Source organism: Dermacentor silvarum, chromosome 2 (genome assembly GCF_013339745.2).
Source record: "Dermacentor silvarum isolate Dsil-2018 chromosome 2, BIME_Dsil_1.4, whole genome shotgun sequence".
NCBI lineage: Eukaryota > Metazoa > Arthropoda > Arachnida > Ixodida > Ixodidae > Dermacentor > Dermacentor silvarum.
In genome coordinates, this window is record NC_051155.1 from 196,609,986 (window position 1) to 196,635,767 (window position 25,782).

The window sequence follows — 25,782 nt, forward strand, 5'->3', positions numbered from 1 at the left end:
GACGCCAAACTTGGTTTGTAGATCTTTCTGCGCAAAAAAAAAAAAAGAATAAGTTCGCCTCTTCTTGCCTGAGGGACTCGCCCTACATTTCTAACGTAATCATCATTGAATGAGGATAATAGCAGAAGATATGATGTGATCCGTTTCTCGGTTCTCCGCTTCTTGACGTTCTTCTCTCGTCTGTGTTACTATAGCTTAGGCATCGGACTTTCGCACGGAGAGCGCCCTGTGTGGGCCTACGAACAGTAGTGAATTAGTAATCAGTGAATTAATATTCGGGCGCAAATCGCTTATTTTCGCTGGAAATCAAATGAACATCGAAAGATAATTAAATGGTTCGTAATCACTACCGTAGAGTTGCGATGCTGCCAACAGTGTGACTCTTGTGAGAAAAGAAAGACGTGATTTATGATTTGTCTTTCGGTGAAGAGATTAATAAAGTGCCTGCGCTAATAGCTCATGCATATAGCCAGATATTGAGGAGATGTGTACGCAACTATAGAGAGACATGCTATGACGGTATCCCACACGCAGCGACTGAGTGTTCGTTTGAAAACATTTTTATTGTGTTTCTTAAAGGGAATGGGGAGTACGGGTGTGAGGGTTGGGTAGCGGTGATGCAGGAGTTTGTCTTCTCTGCTGTAGCCCTGATGATGATGGGTGATGGGACTATCTTCTCTGCTCAAGAATCTAGAAGGACACCAACATAGGGAATCAGGATCTTAGATCGCAGCTTTGACACCATGGGCTTTTGGGGAACTGCTACTTAATCCCAATAGGTACGTGGCCGGTACTCCGCCGGTATTGTGAGCAAATGCCCTTTGTCGTTGAGTTGAATATTGTGGAAAGTGTCGCGTAGAGAAACATTACAAGGACAATTTCTTTGTTCCGATATACAAGCACATGGCTGCTTGCTCAACCTGAAATGAAAGTTGCCGGTGGCTCAGTGTCGTTCATCTACATGCAGTGTCTGTACTGACACGGGTGGCGCCTTGTGCATCGGAGCATACTCGTGAGTGCTGTTGGATCTTAACTGTCGCTGCAAGTTTCTCCATGCACTTTACGCGACTGACAGGTCATTAAGGAACAGATGAAAGGTGTTAACGCACAGCAAGTGTTAAGCGAGCCGCAATAAGCGAAGCATAAAGAATTTATGCTTTCTACATAATTTCCTTTAGCACAACACGACTTCTGCCTTCAGTTTAAGCATGCATAATCTTCATCCAACACAAGTTATGTGGATCGACTGGTTCTTATATACATATCGACGACCACGAGGGCTTCCACTACGGCGTGCCTCATAACCTCATAATCAGAAGTGGTTTTGGCACGTAAAACCTTAGAAAAGAAGAAGAAGGGCATCGATAGTTACGATATGGGAAGACTGTGGTCTGCACGCCATGTTCTTCCCTTATGCCTACTATCTTGTAGTCTGTTCAGAAATGTCGTCTTCGTGACACGTGTCCGCAGGGAAACTTGTACTGCGTTTCAGTCAATTTCGCGCTCAAAATACCAAGTCAGCTTTCAACGCAACCCTAAAGGTTTCGTCTATAGAAAGCAAGGCCCGTTTATGTAGTGATTATTTTCATTTTTTTTTCGCCGTTCTGGCAGGACGCCACGCCTACGTTATCACCTGTATCGGCCTTTCATTTTTTTTTCGCCGTTCTGGCAGGACGCCACGCCTACGTTATCACCTGTATCGGCCACTAGTTGGGTTAGTGATAAGAAAAAAACATAAAATCGAAAAGAAAAAAAAGAATTATTGCACAATACTGTCCCTGGTCCGGTTAATCAGTATCCTGCAGCAACCGTGAAACGCGGCAAGATGTGTTTTACTGCAATCGCCGCGTGAATGCAAACTGCAAACTCTCTCGAATTTTTCGTCAAGTTTACCAATTGGGGCTCGATTTACAATTTTACGAATTTTGTGTCAAATTATACAAAAATAAAATTTGGTGGCGAAAATACTTGCTGGTCAACCTTCGAACCTTCCTTTGGAACTCTTCTGGTGGCGAAAAGATGAAAGAGGTGTACCCAATTGGAGCAGGTTCATTCAGAAAAGTTGCGGAGGTAGGCAAAATAGGTAACAGCTGACAAAAAAAAAAAAAAATTCGGCAGAACCCGTCTCAAGATGTGTTAGCATTGAATCAATATAACCACACAACGTATTGCCCCCATCGAAACGTGTTACGTATGAGGCGTGTCGGGACTCCTCTTTCGCGCTTGTATACACACTCGGCGCCCCAAGAACACCCGGCGCCATCTAGCTTTGCCGCCGAGAAGCGTGCGCATGGCCTTCGGAATGCATGGCGTGAGAAGCCTGAGAAACGCGTCATGCGGCAACCGAGCTCCTCTCTCGCGCTTCTTTCGGGACTCGCTGCGCCATCTATAGTGACACTGTCGAGAAATCCGCGCGGGCCGTCCAAGACGAGAAGCGTGGCGCGCTGGTTCCTCCGAACGCTGAGAACTGTTCCCTCGCTTGCCGCACACTCCGTGGCACACACTCAGTGACCCAAGTTGGCGAGACGTTCATTGAAGAGCGGCACATATGCAGTGCATTCATAGCACAGCTCGCTAAAGCGTTGGCGTGAAATGCGTGGCACACTTGTGGCACAGCCTGATAATATTAGCGTCGAGTTGCTGTCCATGAGGAACCTTTGCGATGTGGGTTCGAATCCGCTCAGCATCTGAGGAATTTAAGGCATCTTTTTCGTAATTCCAGAGCAGCACATTCCCTTTGGCGCATACGTAGTTATCATCGTTGGCGTCAAATACGTCCATTGAAGAGCGGCATACACCCACTGGCCCAATGACTCAAGTTGTCATCAAAGATGTGCCTTGAAGATCAGCACAGACCGAGAAGCACATACCCAGTGCTCCAAGTGGTCGTCAAAGAGTTTCTTCGAACAGCGGTGCCTATACCTAGTCCCGAATCTACAGTGACCCACGTCGGCATGAAAGAGTTTCGTTGAAGAGAGGCACGTATGTACACATTAGCACATACTCGGCAACCATCGAGACCAACCACCGGATCAACTTGGGTCTGTTGTGTCTGGCGGTCCCTCGGGACAAAGGAGGCCGGCGCCGACTCAGACGCGCCAACCTGGCACCCTTTCTCGCGGCCGAGAATTGTCACCTGGGACTGAGGGATTAGCAGTTGGTCTCCGGGCTACCTCATGCGTGGCTAAACGGCAGCGTCGCCCCTTGGTGCGGTCCCGTGAATTACCAGCGCCGCCCGAACCACGACGACGCTACGCCGACTGCTGCCTTTCGAGACAGCCACCGCCCTACCTGGTTCCGCGAACTGACCACTATGGAGAGGCGAATCTTGAAAGGGGCCCGCGTCTGGCAATCCCGGGGGAACGACATCAACGTTCGGTTCCCAAGGTGTCAACCGCTGCCTGTGTTCGGGGGCGACCTAACAAGATTGGAGGCGGAGCCCGGCGGGAAACGACGACACATCACGTGCGGGATATGGCCACCTGATCCAAGATGCTGATTGGCTAAAAGAACTACAGTGTGTTCCCTCGTCGAGTGAAAGAGGGAAACGAAAGGGATAAAACAGGGGACTTGAGTGTTGTGAAGGACGCTTGAGGCTTGACCATGTAGAGCACGCTTGACGATGTAGAGCACGCTCGACCATGGAGAACGCTCGGAGATGTAAACGCTACCACATGCAAAGATGTTAGCACGTAGACGGCTCCAATATAATGGAGCCCATCTTGTAATATACCATGTACAGTGTATATAAAACAGTTTTCTAATCTCCCTGGATAACTCCTCCTCTTGGCACCTGGCACGGCACCATACATGGAAACCTTCGTGGACCCTCGGACGCCGACCATTCGCAACAGGTCCCAGGTTGATCCGATGGTTGGTCTCGAACCCTTTTCCCTCAGCAGAGAGAGAGAGAGAAAATGACTTTATTGACATTAATCCGGCATGTAGGGGTGGATCAGGCCACGTAGGGCTCCATCAACCCCCTATCTCACTAGACCTCAGCGCGGACCGGTCCGGCGCTAGCTACTAGGAGTTGCCTCCGTTCGCTTTTGCCGGGCCAGGGCCGCGTCGAGCCGCTGGATGGCTTGGAGTTGCGCCTGATGGTCAGGCGAACTGATGTAGTGTTCCATGTCCGGTGGCAGAGAGTCCCGCACGGTTCCCCCCGCACACGCGTCACACCCCCACAGCACGTGGGCTAAGGTTGCCAGTTCTCGCGCACACACACTGCACGTAGCACTTTCAAACAGTCCGGGACACACGTGCCGGGCTAGGGCCGGCGTGAGTACTGTTCCAGTCTGTAGCTGTCGTAAGAGGACCCCCTCACGTCGCCCTAGTCTCGGGTGAGGCCCAGGCAACGCTCGGCGGCCCTCTCGGTACCAAGCGAGGATTCCTCCGTAGTCAAGTAGCGGGTCCGGGTCCAGGAAGTCAGTCTCGTCCGCTTCCGAGGGGCGGGGGGGCGCCGCACGGTACGCGAGCTCACGCGCGACGACGTCCGCCTCCTCGTTTCGGTTGGCCGCTCCTCCTGGGATGACTCCGACGTGAGCCGGGAACCATCGTAGATGGGTTGTGGTTGACTTGGTCCGCGGCAACAGGCTCGCCGCCGGCGTCCCGACGCTCCCGCGGCCAAAGTTGGCGATGGCCGTGCGGGAGTCGCTCAGGATCGTGGTCGCCTCCGGTATGCCGCTCAGCGCCAGGGCGATGGCGGCTTCCTCCGCTTCCCCTCAGCAGAGCACCCCGATGCGCTACGTATTCCACAACGGACTACCCTTTGACCCAAGTAAGCGGGAAAATGGTTGGATACAAACATAGATAGATAAGCAACCCAACAATGACCCTACACATGGCGCCTGTTATGAAGTTATACATACATGTACCCGCACTATAGATAAGTGCTTAGGATACTGGCATAGCGTGGTTTAACAGTATGCGACCCGTAGCCTGAGGTATGGTCCAAGTTTGGTCGCATATGAGTTAACCTGTGTAACAACGCAATAGCTGTTGTGCATGTTTCGCGAAGCAGAAGCAAAACCTTCTGCGCCGGGTTACCAGGCAAAAACAAAGCAATGGAGGCCACCGAGCTTCACGGAAAATTGTGGGCCCACGCGAAGTCCTCAGTGTAACAGCACGCAGCAGCACGTCGTAGCGTACATGTGTCGGTGATTAGCGGCACCGCGGACTCCGAGCTAATGTGCATTTCCGCTATGGTTTTCGAAACAAGCACGCTGCAGGAACACCTTGGCCAATGCCTTGGGTGGTGGTGAGTGGCGATCGACACGGCGGTTCCGAGCCAGATATGCGCGTGTCGAGCCTAGGTTGGAGGCCACCGGCCCACAGGAGCAGCAGGGAGGCACCCTGGCTGCCGGCCGGTGACTAGCGCCACCATGGGCACCGAGCTAAACCATGGCTGCTTCGAAAGAAACGGTTACCCGCAGGAGCACCAGGTATCGTACTTGGGTGTTAGGGTGCCTCGATGCCCAGCGCCGGCGGCGCTGGCATCGAGGCACCCTATGGGTGTCGGTGATTAGCGCCACCGCGGACTCCATGCCAACCTCGCTTGTCTTGACTCCAGACTCTATACGGTGCAGCCACAGGAGCACTTTAGGCTAAAGCAACAACGGTGTAGGTGAGTGGCGCCACCGTAGTAACTCTGTAGCCAGATCATGTGCGCTTCGCTGCCAGATTGGAAACTGCACTCTTCAGGAGCACTCCGGTTAACCGCCGTTAGTGTCGGTGATCTTTAGCGCCTCCGCGGTCTCCTACCCATGTTTCCACGCATGATCACTAATGAAACACCAATCGTAAGAATGCTAATCGCATTACCGTCACATTCATCTCCGAAGGGTGAATGCCACGCCATTTTTATCCCACGCGTAAATTTTTCACTCGAGTGCATTTTTCACACGAGTGAAATGAAGTTGCAAAAAAGTCGCATTTTCGCCCGAAAGGCGAAACATTGATTGCGATAGCACATTAATAGACAGCTATGCGAAGTAAGGATACCAGTTCTATAGCTCGCAATGAAACTTCACGTCTCATTATCGAATTCTTAAGAGAGACTGGTTTGATGGACATATAGTGAAACTTGCCCTGCAGCAATATTGTAAGCGACTCTCGGGCGGAGCAATTGCTGGCCTTGATCGCCAGGCTAAACCCGCCTGTTGCTACAGTTCACCACCATCACCACCACATAGTAGTTTTATCGGCCGTATAAACCTGTAAACATCTGCTTACAAACTAAATTAACAAGAATGGTGTCAAGCGCGTGCAACCAAACATGAACACATCTTACTCGATGACCGCGCACACTCGCCGTCAAAACGCTGGAGTGAGAAAGCGCGGCGGCAGCAGTGAGCGAATTGACCTTCGTGCTGCCTCTCGCTTCAACGCGAACTAAGCGGCGAGAACTCAGCGCACACGAAGCTATCAGCACTCGGCGCACTCTGTCCCCATTGCAGATCGCTGTCAAAATAGGGCCTGGGCGGCCGCGCGCGGCCGCAGCATACGCAGCCGCCGCAGCATACGCAGCCGCCGCCAGAGTAGATCGCCCACCCACTCCCTCCGTCCCCTCTCCCCGGTGCCTTGCGCGCGACGGAAGACGGGGGCACACTTTCTTCCCTCCCTTGCCCATGCCAATTTTCTTATTGACACTTTTAATCTAATTATAATATACGGGAAATTGATTAATTATTTGAGACTAATAATGTAATTATATATGCGGAATACAAAGAAATAAGTTGCGTATCTACAAGGGAGGACAAACATTATGTTGCTTCTGTCCAGCTACGTGGCATTTGCATATTTTAAAATCTTGGCGCATGATAGTTGGGACACCTTGTATATAGGTCGTTGTCCCTTTTTCCAAAATCGGGGCAGCCGGATGGCGGGTTCACGGCCATTCAAAAAGTTGGATGCAGCCTCCATCCGTTGATCAGTTGCTAGGCGGCGGAAAAGAGCGCTCAAGCTTGCACACGGCGCGATGCGCGAAACTGGCCGCCAAGTCCTCCCGGTAGACCGCAAGATTAGCTGGCTGCACTCGGATTCGCAGTGCTCCTTCTTCGAAACTGCCAGATGCACACCTCATAGCAGACAAAGTGGGCAGCAGCACTGCGAATCGATGTCGCTCGCTTTCTTCGAAGCATCGCCCTGGCCCAGATGATTAAGTTATTGAATGGGGGAAGGTGGAGGGTCGGTTAAGTGAGATTGCGCACCACCGCCGGCACGAGATAGACCTTTTCGCGTGGCGGCAACCTCGCATCACGTGGTCCGCAGCCAAACATCAACGCAGCGGCGTGGGTATTCTCTGCCACTACACTGCTAATAAAGTCAGATAGAAATAATATTCGCTATATACGTTAACCAGTCAACACGATAGACAGACTAGCCCAACAGTCAGTCCTTCCAAAGTTCGATACGTTCGTGGTAGTGCAGTGAGAGGTTCGTATGCACATACATGTCGTCTAATTGCGCTTTATCAAGGAGGTTGTTTCCTATCTCCATGGCAAATGGTACATAAAAGCGTCTGTCGCTTCTTTAAAAAAATACAAAATCATGGGGTCTTATAACGTGCCAAAACTACAATCTGATTATGAGCCACGCCGTAGTGGAGGACTCCGGAATAATTTTGACCACCTGGGATTCTTTAACGTGCACCCAAATCTAAGCAAATGTATTTTTTTTTCTTTTGCATTTCGCCCCCATCGAAATGCGGCCGCCATGGCCGGGATTTGATCCCGCGACCTCGCGCTTAGCAGCGCAACAACATAGCCACTAAGCAACCACGGCGAGTCATGTGTCACTTCTTTGACTTATCAAGAGACACGGTGGTTACTACGGTGGCCGCATCAGGGTGATCACGTGGGCGGCAAAATGCGTCGAAGCAAGCGCAAGTGTCTCCATAAGTTCAGGACGGCCGAGAAACCTTCTTCGTTCGACACAACTCGCGTCGGCATCATTCCGCCCTCGTCACGCAGGTATGCGCGAGGACGGTCGCAGCAAGGTCCAACTTCATTGCGTCTTGCTATGCTATGCAACAGGACGACGTCGTGACACGGGAAGTACGCCTGCCATGCCTCGAGGGCAGCCACGACAAGGGGGGGGCGCCACACATTGTTCGTGCGTGAGGAAATGAACGAGACAGTCGTTACTGAGTGCGTCAGTTTTGCTTTTTCCTCGCACGCTGCGTCCTGTCTGGCAAACGATATTTCTGATTGAACCAGAGTGGATGTGGCTTTTCCTCGAATCGAGATGATTGCGGCAGTTATGTTTGCGCCGGGATCGTCGCGAAGTAAGGATTGGCTAAGGCTCTTTCGTGCGAATGGCGAAGTCGCCAGTCGGTCAGACTGAGCATGCCGTATAGCGTGCCAGAGGATCACAGGAACGATTTGCAGACGCGTAAAAAGTGAGCAGCTATAGTATTGTGCCTTCCCGGCGTTGTGCGTTGTTCCCGGGCATTAAAGAATGCCATCGCTCATCTACAAGCGGCACAGCCACAGCAGGGATCGCTTAGGGGAGGTGGGAGAACTCAAGCTTCTGAAGATGCCACAGGGAATTAAATTAAAGGAACTCGACCCGGTTTGTCAAATACCTCTCCACTGCTTCTAGGGCCCTCTCTAAACGTACATCAACAATGATTTTTTTCGCCATATAATTTACACGGTGGGCCAGGTAAAAAATGATGCATCTTTTATATAGTGCGGGAAGGCGTGCTTTTCAGTGATCTCGACTGGGCGTACAGTTTGTTAAATAATGTACTGTGCAGAAGAAATTATAGAGTGATAGGCATGCACGTCGTTGGTATGAATTATTTCTTTACACGTGTCCAGTTTCCATTGTGGTACACTCGGTGGTTCGTAGCGAGAACTGCTGCATTCGCTGGGAAAATGATATGGCTGCTGCATTCCTTCGGGAGGCCTCGGCACCGGACAGTTGAGCTTCAGACAAGTACGCGGAAACATCAGCTGGTAAGTCAAGTTGTCCAAGAAGGAGAAACAGGTTGCTCATGTGGCGAAGGGTGGTGAAGCGGTGTCTATTCCTTGATGTATAGTTAAGGAATGGCTCTACAACTTAGTTTCCAGCGCAAGAAAAAAGGGCCAATTTCCCCAAGAAACGCAAACCTATAGATTGCAGAATAGACGGCGCGTAAAGGCTGTAATAAACTCTGCGCACTCGTATAAGTCCATAACTTCGCTCTCTCCACGCTGCATGCCTCCTCTCCTGCAGAACTACACGGTGACGCACACCGCCTCACAAAAGCCAATGCTCTAACCAGCGCTCTCGCAACGGCTCGCTCTATAGCCTTGGTCGTGTGACCGCGACTGCCTCATCCTCTCGCGACAGCACTCTTGGGTAGTTGCTCCTGTTCGTCTTCAGTAATCCGCCGTTATACAGCGCATGCACGTGCAGTTACGCAAGCTGATCCGTTCTTGCGTTCGCCCAAAAAATTTGAATATGCACAAGGCGTTTAAACAAGCCTTCTTACTTTCTTTTCTTTCTGAGTGCGTGATCGCGCGTGCTTGCTTGCTCAGGAGGAGACTCGGGCTTCGTGTTGTCCGGAGCGCGTCTCCTGTCTCTGCGACGGGTCAGGTTCCATACGGTGCAGCGCAGCATCAACGTACTACGTAATCGCGGCCGCCGATTTCGTAGACTGCAGCTTCCTCGTCACCCCCTCCCCCCCTGCTCTTTGCCGATCGCGTCACTTCGGGTTACGTGGCCCTCCGCGGTCGACGCTCACGGACTGCCGACGCACCGAGACCGTATGTACAGACAGACGCGCGCGCGACGCAGCGGGTGTGATATAGCTTGCCTTGTCGCGGCGCTCGGTGTTACCTTTTCTTTTCCTCGCTTCATCGCGGCGCGCGACCCCGAGCAGTGAGAGGCCGATACAGAGGAAAGGAAACAACATTGCCTCGAGCTTCGTTGCCCGCTGGCGAGAGACGTACGGGGCGCGCTTCGCCCATGGAGGATGCGCGCCGACCGAAGTCCCACTTTTTCTCGGGCACCCCATCCACGACGCCTCTCGCTGCGTCGGCGGGTCCGGGCGCCCCTGCTGAGGCCAATGTTCCTCTCCCCTCTATCGGCCTTTCTTGCGTTTTGTCCCGACAGGTGCCTCTTGGTCTCTTGACCCGCGCCGTGCCACCAGCGGCACGTTTCTTTCTTTCTTTTTTTTTTTTTTCGGCTGCAGGGTTAAGCGGACGCAGTGCAGATAAGAAACAAAGCGCGATCCGTGGTGCAGTGTAGTGAGATCGTGCGGCGAGATTTCTGTGCACCGCGGAACGGACGAGCGTTGCGTTTATGTAATGCTCGGAAAGAGACGCCTGCGGCTGACCGTGTATGCGCACCAAGCGCCAAGTGTCATGTCTTTTTACGCGTTGTGACAAAATGCGCTACTGTGTTTGAAGGCGCTGGCATCTGCGGCCGAGATCTACTGCATGTTTAAAAACGGTAACTGTTCTATATGCTTTAAATGCCAATTCGACTGTCCGCACCACCGTACAACAAAACTTCAGTGAATGTAAAATGTTCTGTGCAGCGCCTTTAGCTGCGTCGTAGCGAAAGGGTAACTTTAGCTACGACCTGTAGTGACGATGTGTGCTGACAAGAATAGCCTGTATATTCACACGTATTCATCACAGAAGCTCCACTATCGATTTACGCTTTGCTAAACCAGTTGGACGACCAGCCTCTGTCAGAAGAAAGAATTTTGCAACATCGACGCGACTTACCATCACATCAGAAGGCCGTGCACGCGTTAATGCGCTTCTTGAGATCGACCGGCCTATGTGAACACCTGTGATTGGAACGTCTTTCCTGCGACCTGTTCCGTTATGTTTTATTCTTTTTTTTCTCTCTCTCTCTTTGCCTTCTTTCCTACCCCTATGTTCCCCACCCCAGTGCAGGGTAGCAAACCGAAAGCTCGCTTCTGGTTAACCTCCCTGCCTTTCCTCTCTCTCTCTCTCACACACACACGGAAGCTCCAAAATTTTATTGCTGCAACAAAACGTTATAGGCGCTCTTATTTCCCACAAAATTTATAATAGCTTAGAAGTGCCTAAATTCTAAAGCAAACGCAAGAAAATGACATTTCTTCTCGTAAATACATCTAGCATTCCATACTGTTGCACCTATTTTGATGACCTGATATTTGTTGTGTTTACGTTGTACAGCCCTCCGAAGGCGGGTAATCTGCTGAATCTGTTTCCACACCCGCTGCAACCGGCGACTTAATGCCTCAGAGCTCACGATTGCTGTATAATCACTTTCTCATACCTTACCACTTCTATTTCACAGTCGAAAGCTGGCGGCTTCAGAAACTGCCAGTATGTCTACTTTAAAAATAAATCATCCAGTTTTTATCGGACGCAGGCACCTATACGCGGTTACACGGGCGATCGTGCCTGTACTGCAAAGATGCGAGCGCTACAGGCTCTTTTTTTTTTTGCATTTAATGTAACGTCAAAGACTAACGTTAGTGCTTCTGTCAACGGGTCAGCGTCTAAAGCGAAAGCTTCGTTCGGTTGCAGTGGTTACATGTTCCGCATACTGTCGACCAGATGGATGGCACACCCACGTGTGAGATTTATTCGCCGATAGGAATGAAAGAAAAAAAAAACGCAGTAATCTTCGAAGCTTTTTAATTTTCGTTTCGCTTCCTTTCGTTCCCTTGTTGAATGCTGTGCTTGACTTCTGCGGGATTTCCGAAAACAAGTGCTAGTAAAAAATTGCATTCCGGTCGATGCTCCTGTACGAACGGGCGTCGTTTTGAATTGGTATTCGGTACTAACAGTAGCTTAGTACGAATTTCTTCGTTCCCGGAATTTTAAAATTCCGAGCAATTAGCTTTTGCGATAACGAGCGCGTGGAGGTGTATGTATATATGCTTTTACGCGCTCACTGCGTAAGTGGCGCTGAAGAAACCTCTCTCCCATAGCGCGTCCGATAGACTCACTTTGCTTGTACGGTTGACTGGGGAGCGTTTGAATAAATTGCACATACATCATTGATCTCTCGGCGGCCAACATTGGCGGGCGATTCACTGGCGGAGTGCCAGTAGACGCAATGGCGCCGCATACACAGAGGAGCCTTATTCCCCTGGACGCGGCGAATATATATATGTATGTATGTATATATCACACGTGTCCATTCTTCTGCAACTTGTACTGTCATGGCGACCGTGAACCGCGGAGCAAGATCCTTGCACGTCTATATGAGCGTCCTTTATTGAGCGTTGAGTATAAGAGTACTTATTTACCCAGATGAGGAGCAACCACCAGCTGAGACGTTCGGGTGCTTTTGCAGTACCTGCGCTTAACACGGCACGTGTGCTTGGCTGATGCCAAGGGCACTGTACTAAGAGTAACATTAGTCGTTTTAAGGACGTTCTGGCGCGAACGCCAAAAAGCTACATCTTTATTGCTGTCGACTCAGCTTTCGAAAAACATTTTGATACAATCGTACACTATTCAAGTGCTGTCTAAGCTCAGACCTTGGAATGAAAAAATAAATAAATAAAAAGACATCACGGATGTGTGCCAATCTGACAACTGATACATACAAGACAGCGAAGATGTATGAACGACTTGTCACACCCTCCGGAAGTACCATTGGTGTCGGCTTACTAGGCTTACGGCCTCGATCGAACGCAACTGGCCAACACCACGTACCTAGATAGCACAAGGCATGCTCACTCCGATTCATGACGTCATGCTACCTGGTCCGAAATTTCCATTGCCAAGGCTGTCGTGACGAAAGCGGTGATGTCAAAATCACTACGTCTTACTCGGGAGCATCCCCATAAGATTCTGTGGCAGTTGGGCCAGGTAGCATGACGTCATGGATCTGAGTGAACAGGCCTTGTGCTGTCCAGGTGGTGTTGAACTGGCATGGCCGTAGCTGCCGCACAGTCTGCATTGCAGCACCATGACATCCCCCTTTCACTGCCACAGCCGTACAAACCCCTGGCTGACCTCCAACGTCGAGCCGGTATATTAGGCACGTGCGATAAAAATATTACGGATTTCTGGTAAAAAAAAAAAAAAATTCAGAGTCCTTCCCCTGTCGAGAAAATGGGGGTATGCGAAGCTTGTGGCAAGACAATGCTGTCGCAGGCGTTCCGCTTCGTTTGCCCTAAACAGAGGGTCGGCGGCTCTTCGTTGACGTTTAGCCTTATCATCGCGCTCCCGCAACTCGGGGTCCGCGGCCCTTCGCTGGCGTTTCGCCTGGACTTCGGAAGCCCTCACGCTAGAATCGAACGACAAGCTTCGCTTACCCCCATTTTCTCGACAGGGGAAGGGCTGGTGATTTTGTCTCTTTGGGTCCCACGTGTGACAAGGGTAGTTCAAGGGCGCGTTACAGGTCCCCGAGCCCACAGGGGTATGTGCGATTGAGCTCGGACCCTTTCTGCACTATCACCAGGATCGGCCTACTTTTCAGCGTGACACCACCACCACCACCGCTGACACTTGTGAGCGCATAAAGCTTCGCTTAAAAAGCTGTGCGTATTCGTTGTCTACTCGAATGAGATGTAATTAAGGTAGCTTTCGTTTTATAATCACTGATCATTCAAAGCAATGTCGGGGCTCCGACACAGTTTGCGTTGCATTTATATTTGATACCACCCGGCGTGGTTTCTTTGGCGTTGCACTGCTAAGCACGAGGTGGCACGATGCCACATTTCGATGGGGGCGAAATGCAAGAACGCCCGTGTACCGGGTGGTCAACGTTGATCCAGCGAGTCCCTCCCTACCACGTGCCTCATAATCAGATCGTAGTTTTGGCACGTAAGACGCAAAAATGTAAAAAAAAAAATTACATATTTCATATCGACCACGCCGTAGTACGCCGGCCTTCATAGCTCTACGAAAACCGTTGCGGAACTCCCATTAACAGCTTCGCTGTAATAAGTTACATTAAATTCCGGGTTAATTCTTACGTGCCAAAACCACGATCTGATTATGAGGCACGCCGTAATGAGGAATTACCGATAAATTTTGACCACTTCGTGTTCTTTAACGTGACCCCAATGCATCGCATACACGAGTGTTTTTTGCATTCCGCCGCCATCGAAATGCGGCCGCCGCGGCCCGGATCGAAATTGCGCCCTCGTGCTCAGCGTCGCAACGCCATAACCACTTAGCTACATGTGGCGAGTCTCAGCCCCGGGATTGCAGCACCTCGCTCCTAGATCCTGTCTATTAGCACAAGTCTTCAAATAAATAAAAAAATCACCGCCGATTACGATACTCCCTAATGCGAAATTTGAGCGCAGCTGTATACGTGTTTTCATTTCGCGATATATATAGGCTGGCGCGGACAATCTGTCTCTTGTGGTTCGTTGCAAACGGAGCGAAGTGCGGCGCGACTGCCTCGCTAATCGGGAGATGAGAGGCAGCGCGTGGGTGAGGCGTGGGCGCGATTCACAGTAGCCGCTGGAGACAGACCTCCGCTCATGCAGCGCTTTGTTTCTATATACGGTATCGGTGGCGTCATCGGTGAACAGATGACGCGCGCTACTCTGGCGCCATCTCGTAGCATCGTCGCCGCAGAGCCCGTCTTGCGCGGCACTACGCTTTTCTTCTCACGCTTTTGCCATACCCTCCTCCTCCGCTTTCCGCCTCACGGTTCCGCTGCACCCTCCACCTCCGTTTTCCCCCTCGCACTCTCTTCGCTATCGCCGTCTTTCATCCGCGCTCCGCGTTCGTTATTTCTTCCTTCGCTGTGCTCGTTCGCTCGGTTACGAGGAACGCCGTGGGACGACGCTGACGCTCGCCGCAGGAACGGGCCCCTAAGAGCTGCGCTCTAAAAAATCTAGGGCAGCACATGTTATTTAACTGCTCGCTTAATGTCACTAGAGGCGGACACTAGACATTCAATTCACGGTATTCGAAAATCGGCCGTTTCACTTAGAGCCATCTTGGGGCTCTAAAGTTTACCGTATAGTCCTCAAGTAGGCGACGTTGTTTATAGCGTGAGACTGTTTTGTTAGCTGAGACATTATTTTAATGCCCTGGTTTGTGGGTCACTACCACTGGATCGGTGTTGTTGTGAAACTTTTATTTTTTGTTAACTTTATCTTTGTAAATCTGTCGAACAGTGCGATTCGGAGTTTAATTTTGCGATTTAGTGTAGTGCGTTTGCCAAGTCGTGGTGTCACAGTCGTATCAGGCAGTCCTGTGCACCATAAACTAACAAGCAATAAGATCTTCAAAAGTTGATGTATGTTTGCCTGTGCGCTCGCGTGTGCGTGTGAGCGGGTGTGTGTGCATGTGTGTGCGTGTTGATTTTCTCCTCCTTTCACCCTTGTCATCTGGTGGAAGAATGTGACAGGCGCAGTCTCCCCAGCTAACATGAAACTATCCCTCTCTACGATTCGACTCGAACACGCGCATCCATGGCAATGAAAATCATCTGCGGGCAAGCGCACAAAATAAAAAGAAGTCGAATGGATGGTGGTATTGTGGTAGTGATGGCGTGTCCTTTATTTAGGTCCTTAGCGCATGCATGACCTAATCGACCCAAAGTCGTGAAGTTCGTATCTCTCGCTCTCTCGGTGCGCGCTTCGAAGGAGGTAATTTGTATTCTACTTGCGGCCTCGCGACGGCGTCTCGTCTCGACAGGTACTTGAGTGATGTCCGAGGAAAACGACGTGGAACAGGCGACGCGTTTACGTTCCTTGTGAATCTGACGCGTGAAAAACAGCGTCCGCTCCTCTTGTTTTTGCTTGGTTCCTCGGACTTGGACTATTGCGTGTTTCGACACAAGTCCGGTTTGTTGGAAAGGCACGCTGCTCTGCGCCACGAAAATAGCTTGGCGTAGATTTGCGAGAGGAACGGTCGCTTTGGCGTACAAACGTTCGCTGGCACTTTGTAATTATGCTGCTCTCTTTATTAAACTCACCGTATATATTCATATTCAGCTAGAGAAACAAAAATACTGTTTTTCTAGACAACGTTCAAATAGAACTTCGAAGAAATAGCTCGCCGAAATGTCGCGAAAAATTACGCATATAAACAGGGTGTTTCATTTTAGCTGCACCAAATTTTTAAAAATTGCCTGTGGCAGATAGCACAATTATAATCCTTGATCCTAACTACTAGATGAGGCGGCCATTAATTCCACGAGAAATCGAAATGCGTAAATAAATAATTAACGTAATTACGCTAATTAACCCTTTAATTAATTATTTTACGGCACATCTTTCAATTTACGAATTATAGCTGCAGAGTTCGCAAGGCGTATCCACTTGGAACGAATTCTCAGGGCTGAACCAGTTTCGAGATACTAATTTTCAAGGTGTCCGACGACATGCATTGGTGTTCCAGTTACTTTTGTGCTTCAATGCATAAAACAGTGTTTTCCTCAAAAAGTTAACTGGAACGCCCATGCATTTCGTCGGACACTTTGAAAATTAATATCTCGAAACTGGTCCAGTCCTGAGAATTCGATCCAAGTGGGTATGCCTAGCGAACTCTGCGGCTATAATTCGTAGATTGAAAGCTGTGCCGTAAAATAATTAATTAAAAGGTAATTAGCGTAATTATGTTAATTATTCAATTAGGCGAGTCGAGATTTCTCGTTTAAGTAATGGCCGCCTCATCAAGTAGTCTAGATCAAAGATTATAATTGTAATACCTGCCACAGGCAATTTTTAAAAATTTGGTGCAGCTAAGATGAAACACCCTGTATTTATTTTTCAATTTCTCTAGACAATGTTACAGCCGTACTACAACATAGATCTCAGATATAAAATGGACGTGGCAAAAACACATAGGGCATATCATATGTGTTTAATTATGGGCACTATTTGAATAATAATTCGCGCGTAGTCAATAAATTCTTAAGTTACATCTTAGGGGCCTCTGGATCAGCACACACACGCATACGCACATACGAAGAATCACAATGTCAGCATGCATCACGTACCGATCTAGATCTTGGGTGTTAAAATCGAAGACAGTAGTCTGATAAGATCACTCCACTGATATTTTTGTTCCGTATACAGACATTACCAACGCAGTGCGCTTACAACGTCGCGCAACGTAAAGCAACGGAACTATCTGGCCATATTTTCAAAAAGTCGTGACGACGAGGGCCCGTATTCGCGGAAAAGTTCTAGCGCTAATACTATTCGCAAAAGGAAGGGGGAGACAATCGTATTAGAGCGCAGCTCTCAGGCGTCCGTTCCTGCGTTGAGCGTCGGCGTAACCCAGTGAACGAACGAGAATGAAAGACGGCGAGAGCGTAGAGAGTGGGGAAAGGAAAACGGAGTAGGAGGGTGCAGCGGGACATGAGGAGGAAAGCGGAGGAAGAGAGTATGATGAAATGGTGAGGAGGAAAGCGGAGTGCAGCGCAAGACCTGTTCTGCGGCGAGATCGCTATGCATGGCGCCAGAGTAGCGCGCGTCGGCGATGACGCCATCGCTAAGGAATGCGGCGAGCGCATCCTTCCTTCTTCCATGCCATATATGGAAACAAAGCGCTGCATGAGTGGAGGTCTGTCTGTGAATCGCGCCCGCGCGCCAACCAGGCGCTGCCTCACGATATCCCGATTATCGAGAACTTCGCTCCGTTTGCAACGTACCGCCCAAGACAGATTGTGCGCGCCAGCCAATATATCTTGAAATGGAAACACGTTTAGAGCTGCGCTCGAATTTCGCGTTAGGGAGTATCGTAATCATCGGTGAATTTTGTTGAACATAGTTTTATGGAAGGCGATGGGGTAGTGCAAAATAACGCTTACGCATAATATAATAGCTTCGTGAACGCGACCCCAGATGTACATGAAAACGTGAGAGCGCTTGACTTATCCGGCATGCAACTATACGCCCACCTGTAGTTAGTATTTTATGACGTCGTCGAGAATCACAACAACGTGATGTACGTACATCCTCTACAAATGTACAATGGTCAGTCTATCGTTCACGCGGAAATAGCCGGCTGACCTTTAGGTTTGTGCGACAGGGTTCATGCGTCTTACTGCAAAAGCTTTCGGAGCGCGCGCTGTAGCCGCAAACAAAACAAAAGCTATACAGAACAGAAAGAAAAGACAACGAGATTTCCTCGCAGCCAACGCATGTACACCCCGGATCTGCGGGGTGCAATCCATGACCTATACCCGCGACAACCGTGTTTCACATATCCCCATGGATGTGTAGAGAAGCCGCGAGCCACTTTTTTTTCCGCAGATGCCATGCTCTGAAAACCTCTGCGGTTCAGTGCAGTCGTTGCTGGAACACTCTGATCGAGTCTTTCCTGCGTGTAAATCGTTCCTAGCCTTCCGTTGCTTCCGTAGCGTCAGGATGATTTGCTTCGAGTAAATTTAATCCGGTGAATACATTCATTCTTGTGCTCTGAAGAGTCCTGCACGCTCCAGTTTGTAGGCCGGGAACAGCGTCGCCTCTTTGGGTGACCCAAAGAGACGTTCAGACGTATGGTTGAGTGACGATTGAGATACTTTTAGAGTATCGGTAAGAGAGAGAGAGAGAGAAATAAACTTTTATTTTCTTAAACGGTAATCCGAGTCAGGACCCGGTTCACCATAGGTGGGAGGATTGAATTCCTTATTACAGGAACCCTCTGGCTTGGGCTGCCTCCTTTGCCTGGGCGACAAGACTGCGGTGGTAGTTAGAGTATCGGTAAAAAATAAAAAATAAAAAAGCGGAAAAAAGATTGAGCCCGGTCGTTAGACGCATAAGTAACTTTACAATATAGAGGTTTTAATGAAGAGAAAGAATGTAAAATGGAGTTAGGCAAAGCGCTGCACTGCAATAGATGTAGCAAAACCTGGATTTCTTGGGGCTAGGCATGGAGTAAGGAAAGGTTAGGAGAGAGCATCGCGCAACACGATTCAAACCAAAATGTATCTGCCCAACACGTAATGGCCACTCCAGAACGCGCGGTAGGTATTAGTGCTCCCGCTCTGCAGACGAGCTATGGCAGTGCAGCCGAACAAGAGTACATCGATTAAAAAATACCGGCAACCAAACGTTGTCGGTCAATACGCTTTGTCTCAGAGGTCACGTGTTGGGCCGATGAGAATGGCTTCAGGGAGAGTTCGCTTGCCAAGGCTGGCTGCATGACGTAATGAGCTCTTCTTACGTATTTCGTTCCTCCATGAGCGTGAGTGACTATTTGTCACCGCCCCGTTTCATGGAGGATGCTCTGAAAAATAATAATCATAATCGGATTCAAATAAACTCCTCGGCGAGTTTGGGGCTAAATTTCCGCTGCTATCACACTGGTATTACCGGTACTCTTGCCGTGTAGACCAAGAAATGGGAGTGGATGCGTGTTTTGCTATCAACTCCTCATCGCAGGAGAGAGAGAGAGAGAGAGATATGCATTATTTAAAGTTTGTCTTATTTTTTTGGTTAGGAAGGGGGCCCATGGTCCACTGTCTCCCTGCCGCTCCGCATTGGGCTTGGCCCGACCTGGTGCGTCAGTGTAAAGTTCAGTTTTCAGGTCGCTCTTAACCTGGTCGCGTGTTGAAGCGCTTCCTCTTCGTATGTAGCCATGTAGCACTGGTCCTGATCACTGGAGGCTGTGGTCGGCCACTACGGATGAGGTGGGATGGCAAGTTTGGTAGAAGAAGGGAGTGAGGGCGGGTGTTCAGGTGGGAACGTCCATAGGATGTGGGACACACACAGTGGATGTGTAGCTGAGGGTATTCGGTGGCAAGGTTACACAGGAGACAACGTCGCGCAGGAGTGGGCAGTGTGTTCGTTTGTGCCTGCCGCATGAGTGTTCCTTGGCCTCGTGGGAATTCGGGAGCTAGGGGTGAGGAAAGCCGCTTAGACAGTCTGTAATGCTTTAGAGTGGGATCAGTGCGGGTTACTGCATAATGTGGCTAGTGTCTGAGACGCTGGGAATCTGGAAGAGAATTTCTCGGGTGAGCTTTGTTCACACTTTCGTTGCTCAGCATCCCAGTACGACCTGGAATCCATACTACATCTACCGGGGGCATCGCAGTTATCGCCAAAGGTAATTATTATTGAAGCCAAATGGTCCAGCCAAAGGAGGTTTAAACCGAATAGGAAATATAAAAAGGTTGCATGTTAACGATTTTGTGGCTGCCAAAACTCTTTTTTTCCCCAACAGCTAAGTCGAATATAATTGGTCACTGCAGTAATATCTCTACGTCCTCTCATAGTTAAACACTGCCCCGTTAACCCAATATTCCGTAAAGGGGAATACGTTACGCGGACAGGCTAAAACGCTATAATAATCCTATCGCGTTTCTTCCGTGCTACGTAAAATATCGCGGCCCTATGCATTTGTCGAACCGACCTTGAAATATCCTGTTGAAGCAGGTGTCAGCGTTTCAATTCTTCTCAGGTTTCCGTCGCTCTCAGACCGAATCCTCCATCTCTCGGTTTTCCTTGTATTCGAGGCGACGGAGCACGATCTCAGGCTCGTTGGCGAGAGAGACAGGAAGACGGTGCGGCGTGGATACACGTGACTGGCCAAGCATCGCGCACGCTGCACGTATTTAACCGGATTCACCTTTGTACGACGATCCATTGCGCCTGGCTTACGATGACGAGATGAGCGGTGGTGGGAAAGCACTGGGACATAAACACCCATGAAAAAAAAATGAACGAACAACAGGTCAAGTCTTATGGGACGTCGGCAAGAAATCAGGTGAACGCGGAAGCTATACGAGAGGGATGAACATATTCAAAGCATGGAGGCGTAATTCGTTATGTGCCATACCTACAGCTATAAGTACAATTCGAATGTGTGCTATAGCGGCAACGGAAGACAGATTGCGAAGCAACGATTGGTGAAAACGAACAAGTGCAGGAGGCATGAGTTGAAGGATGGAAGAGAAAAACGTGCAAAGGCCTAACTGGTAGCAAAATTTGGTTTGTGCTCCGTGGCAAAGGAAGAGAAATGGTTTTTGATGTTACCATGCCAGTTTGAACGTTCCTCAATGACTCAAATCTGTACCAACGAATACGTCAGTTATGTGTCGGGCGAATAAGCATTCAGCTGTAAATCAGCGCTGGTAGTGTTTGTATTGTGTGATTCTTTCTGTCGTTGTCTTATTTGCGTCAAAAGCTTTCGTTTACAGACTTCACTCGATGTGGGCGGAATACATACATATACTGGCTGCCCCAGCTAACGTTAGCGAAGGTGTTACAATAAAAATAAAATAAGGAAATAAATAAATGGTGCAAGATATGAACCTATAGCTGACGATCGAACAATGTAGGGCTTATAACCGTATCTTGCACAGTGTGTTGCCTTTTCTTCTTTCTTTCTTCTAACAACCTGGCTGGGACGCTGTACATATACAAACAGGAAGGCTTCTGCTGCGTTCAAGCAAACTGCAGCGTCAGCGAATGATGTTTCAAACCTCTCGGGTATAGTACCCACAAGTCTCGACATTTAGCGCAATTTTAGTCCAACAGTTATGACTGCTCAAAAAACTGGCATTGTGAACGCCAGCACGAAGGGCGACGTTAAAGGAGCCGCTCAAGTGATGCATTTCCAACGTATTTTTGCCGCGTAAATGCCCGACATTGCCCGGCGTCGGCGCATCTATTTCACGCCGCACGATATCCACACCATAACTAATGTCGAGGTGCCTACTATTGGGTGTTGGCTTTCATTATTATCCCCATGGAACAAATTTCAGCAGCAAATACGGAGCTGTCGCTGGGCGTTGAAAAAAGGAAGCGCCGATGGGGGGAGCGTCACGCGGAATAAACGGCAGAAATATGTCGCATGTGGTTACCACTTTTTAGATAGTGTGTCGCAGCAACAGAAACATGCAACGTTACAACAGTAGGCGTGGCCAGCTAGCGTGAACGTGGACCCACGATCTTTTAAAACAATGAAGATTTGCGCACTAACCTTTCTTCAGTATAGGTGTAATGGCTAGCACGACACATAGGCGCTCCTTTTTCACACTGAGCAGTAAAATTGTGCAATTATGAGCAGTGAGAGGAAAAACACACGTTGTTCCGTCTATTCGTAAACTATATACGCTGCACGCAAACGTGCGGACACATGCGGTATGCACAGATCAAAATGCAGCGAACCATGTACTTTGCTTAGGCGTGTTCCTGTTCGCCGGGAATAAAAAATCGCAGTTTCGCCCGAAAGCCGAAGCATCCATTGCGATAGCAAATTAGTAGACAGCTATACGAAGTAAGGATAGTAGCTTATCGGCCGTGTAAACTTGTAAGCATTCTCTTACTAAATTAACGGGCATGGGGTCACGCGCGCAGAAGCAAACATGAACACATCTCACTCGATGACCGCGGAAGCTCGCTGTCAAAACGCTGGAGTGAGGAAGCGCGGCTGCTTCTTCGAGTGCATTGACCTTCGTGCTGCCTCTCGCTTAAACGCGAACGAAGCGGCGAAAGCACAGCGCACATAGATCGCTTTCAAGATAGGGCCCGCGCGGCCGCGCCACACGCAGCAGCCACCGAGGTACAAAGCCCCCCCCCCCCCCCCCCCCGGTTCCACCGTTACTAGATTACTTTGACATTTTGCAAACTCCGCCGGGATGCAGCGGCAAAACGTGGCCCCCTTCAGCTCCCGCTCGCGAGGTGGCGCTTCCGCCGCGATTGGCCCGGTCGCATCATCGTTACGGAGCCTGCGCGCAGCGTTAAACGCAATTTACGCAGTTAATTCTGTGTGAGGGGATTTATTTCCGAGATTGTGAGCAAACGTTATTTCAAATGTACAACTAGAGTATCGTCTGAGCCACTAGAGTGATGTGACACGGCAGAGATGTGACTGAGATGCCTCAATCTAGCTAGTGCTATGCGGGACTCCTATCCATTCAGCTGTGAAGATTAACGGGTTCAAGTTCTTTTTAATTCAGTTCTATATAAGATTACGTGTTTACGGTGAGCCACGTAACATAGGTATCTGATGCTGCCGAAAATATTGAAACCTAAAGCCTAGAACCACTCGTCTGTTCGACAACACTCAATGCTAGGATACGCGTTTATTAAAAGCGAGATACCGAAGAACTTCAGTGAAAGCTCGCCGTTTTTAAGGCTACAAGCGCGAAAAACTACGAGAACAACAAAAGTCAAATTGAAAACAATTTATGAAGGTGAAAGCCTTAGATGGGCCGAAAAATCCAACGTCCGGTGTTATGGCACCAAACTTCATGGTGCCACCAACAAATGTCGTGGTTTCGAGTGCGTTAATTAACTCTACCTTAATTAAGATAGAGTTAATTAAGGCACTCGAACCCGCGACTTTTGGTGTTGCTTAAAGTGAAGGCACTCGAACCCTCTTCCTTTGGTGTTAATTAGGACACATTAAATTAAGATCGTTAATTAAGGCACTCGAAACCACGACCTTCCGTGTTAAGGCACATTTCATTAAAATACTGTTAATTAATCCACTCAAACCCACGACTTTTGGTGTTAATTAGGGAGTACATTAAGGCACACTTAATGTAAAGTTAATTAAGCACTCGAACCCACGGCCTGTGGGAAAGAACAATAGGAAGTAACGGCACGTGAAAGGTGGTCAAAATTAACCCGGAGTCCCCCACTACGGCGCGCCTCATAACAATATCGTGATTTTGGCACATAAAACCCCAGAATTTCATTCAAATTTCTTTTAATTAACAACGCATTCGAATGAGAATATCAATGAATCTCATGAATTTCTCGTGAGCGTGCTCGCTTTCGCATTCATTCTCTTTAGCGTATGCTAAAGTGACTGTCAACTTTTTGAGCAATGCAACAAACAAACTGGGAATCACTTTTCAAGAGTTAGTTACAAAAGACGTGCTTTTTTTATTGCTACAGCCATCTTTTTTTTTTTTTTTGCTCTCTAATCGATGGTTAAAATCTTGGGAGAAAAAGTGCATTCTTGTCACAAGTTGGAGCGGGAGCACACGCCGCACGAGCTGCGTCGATAGATCTCGCTGGGACTTATAGGAATAGCGATCACTGCGCAACACACTTGAAGGCAACGTTACTAAATTTGATGAAGGCAACGAAGAAACACTCGGCACAAGACCACGCCTGCGTTGACTTTGCCAGCGTGGGGGTCGAGAAGCCGGAGGCATCACCGACACCGCCGTCAGACCGGTCAAACGGCGACGAACGCGCCCCCGCTCGGCGGTAAAGGAAAGGGTGACATCCGCTGTGCCGGAGTTTGCAAACTGAGAGAGGTAATCTAGTAACGTTGCCCCGGTTCCTTGTGCGCGACGGATGACGGCACGCTTCCTCCCTGCTTTCCTCCCTTGCGCGCGCGAGATTGAGCCGCCATCGTCGGCTCACCTTCGCACGCTTTCACTCACACATACAGCAAACGGTGCGCGGCGACAACGTTATTGCCCTTGGACTTTATACGGAACATCACGGCGACGACGACGACAGAAATGCGCCTGGAGTGTCCATGTACTTGCTATCGCAATAAAAAAGTTGTCACAGTTTCACCTGAAAGGCGAAGCATCAATTGCGATAGCAAATTTGTAGAGAGCTATACGGAGTAATGATATTAGCTTTATCAGCTGTATAAACTTGGACATGCAGCAGCACCGGCAACACGCCGAACTGGCTGGCGGTGACAGATGGCAAAGCAGCCGTCTCGCAGTACCGGGTCAGATGGTCGGCACATACGATGATCCAACGGTTCCCTTTCGATGAGCGGGGAAAGGGACCCATGAGATCAATTCCAACTTGCTCGAAAGGAGAGCTCGGAGGCGTCAGTGGTTGTAGGAGGCCGGCTGGCGTCGTAGTTAGGTGTTTGTGGGCCTGACACTGAGCGCAACTGGCCACATACATTTCAGTCGACCGACGCATTCGGGGACAGTAAAACCGTTCTTGGGCACGATGAAATGTACGCGCTGCTCCGAGATGTCCGGAGGTAGGATCGTCGTGCATAACCTGCAGAATAGAGGAGCGTAGCTTCTCCGGAACTACAAGAAGGAAGCGGGCACCAGTGGTTGCGAAATTCCTCTTGTAGAGGAGGCAATCACGAACACAATATCCTCGGCTTGTTGTGGAGTCATGCGCGTTGAAAAGTGGCTCTAAGCTGAAGTCTTCTCGCTGCTCCTTCTCGAAGGTCTCTTTATCGGGAAATGCAGGTGCCAAAGAAGCAATCAAATGATCAAAGTTATCGGCATCACAAAGAGTGGTGTTTAGCGGCATTCGCGAAAGGCAGTCAGCATCAGCATGTCGGCGACCCCTCTTATATGAAACTGTGAAGTTGTACTCCTGGAGACGTAGAGCCCAGCGCGCGAGTCGACCAGAAGGATCACGAAGATTGACAAGCCAACACAACGAATGATGATCTGTGACGATTGTGAATGGGCGTCCATACACGTACGAGCGAAAACGTTGCACAGCAAAAATGACCGCTAGGCATTCCTGCTCCGTAACGGTGTAATTGCGTTCAGGCTTACTTAACGTACGACTCGCATAAGCAATGACATGCTCGTTCCGGCCGCATCGCTGAACGAGGACTCCACCGGCCCCCACGCCACTCGCATCATGTGGATCTCTGTTGGTGCAGCTGGGTCGAAATGCCGAAGGATGGGAGCCGTCGTCAGTAAGAACTTCAGTTGACGAAAAGATGCGTCTCACTCGTGAGTCCACTCAAAAACGGCGTATTTATGCAGAAGACAAGTCAGGGGATAGGCCACATCGGCAAAAGTAGGTATAAATCGGCGGAAATAAGAGCAGAGGCCTAGGAAACTACGAAGCTCTTTAACAGACCGAGGAGGCTTAAACGCTTCAACAGCTGCTGTCTTTTGTGGATCAGGCCTGATACCATCCTTGTCTACAAGATGGCCAAGCACCAATGT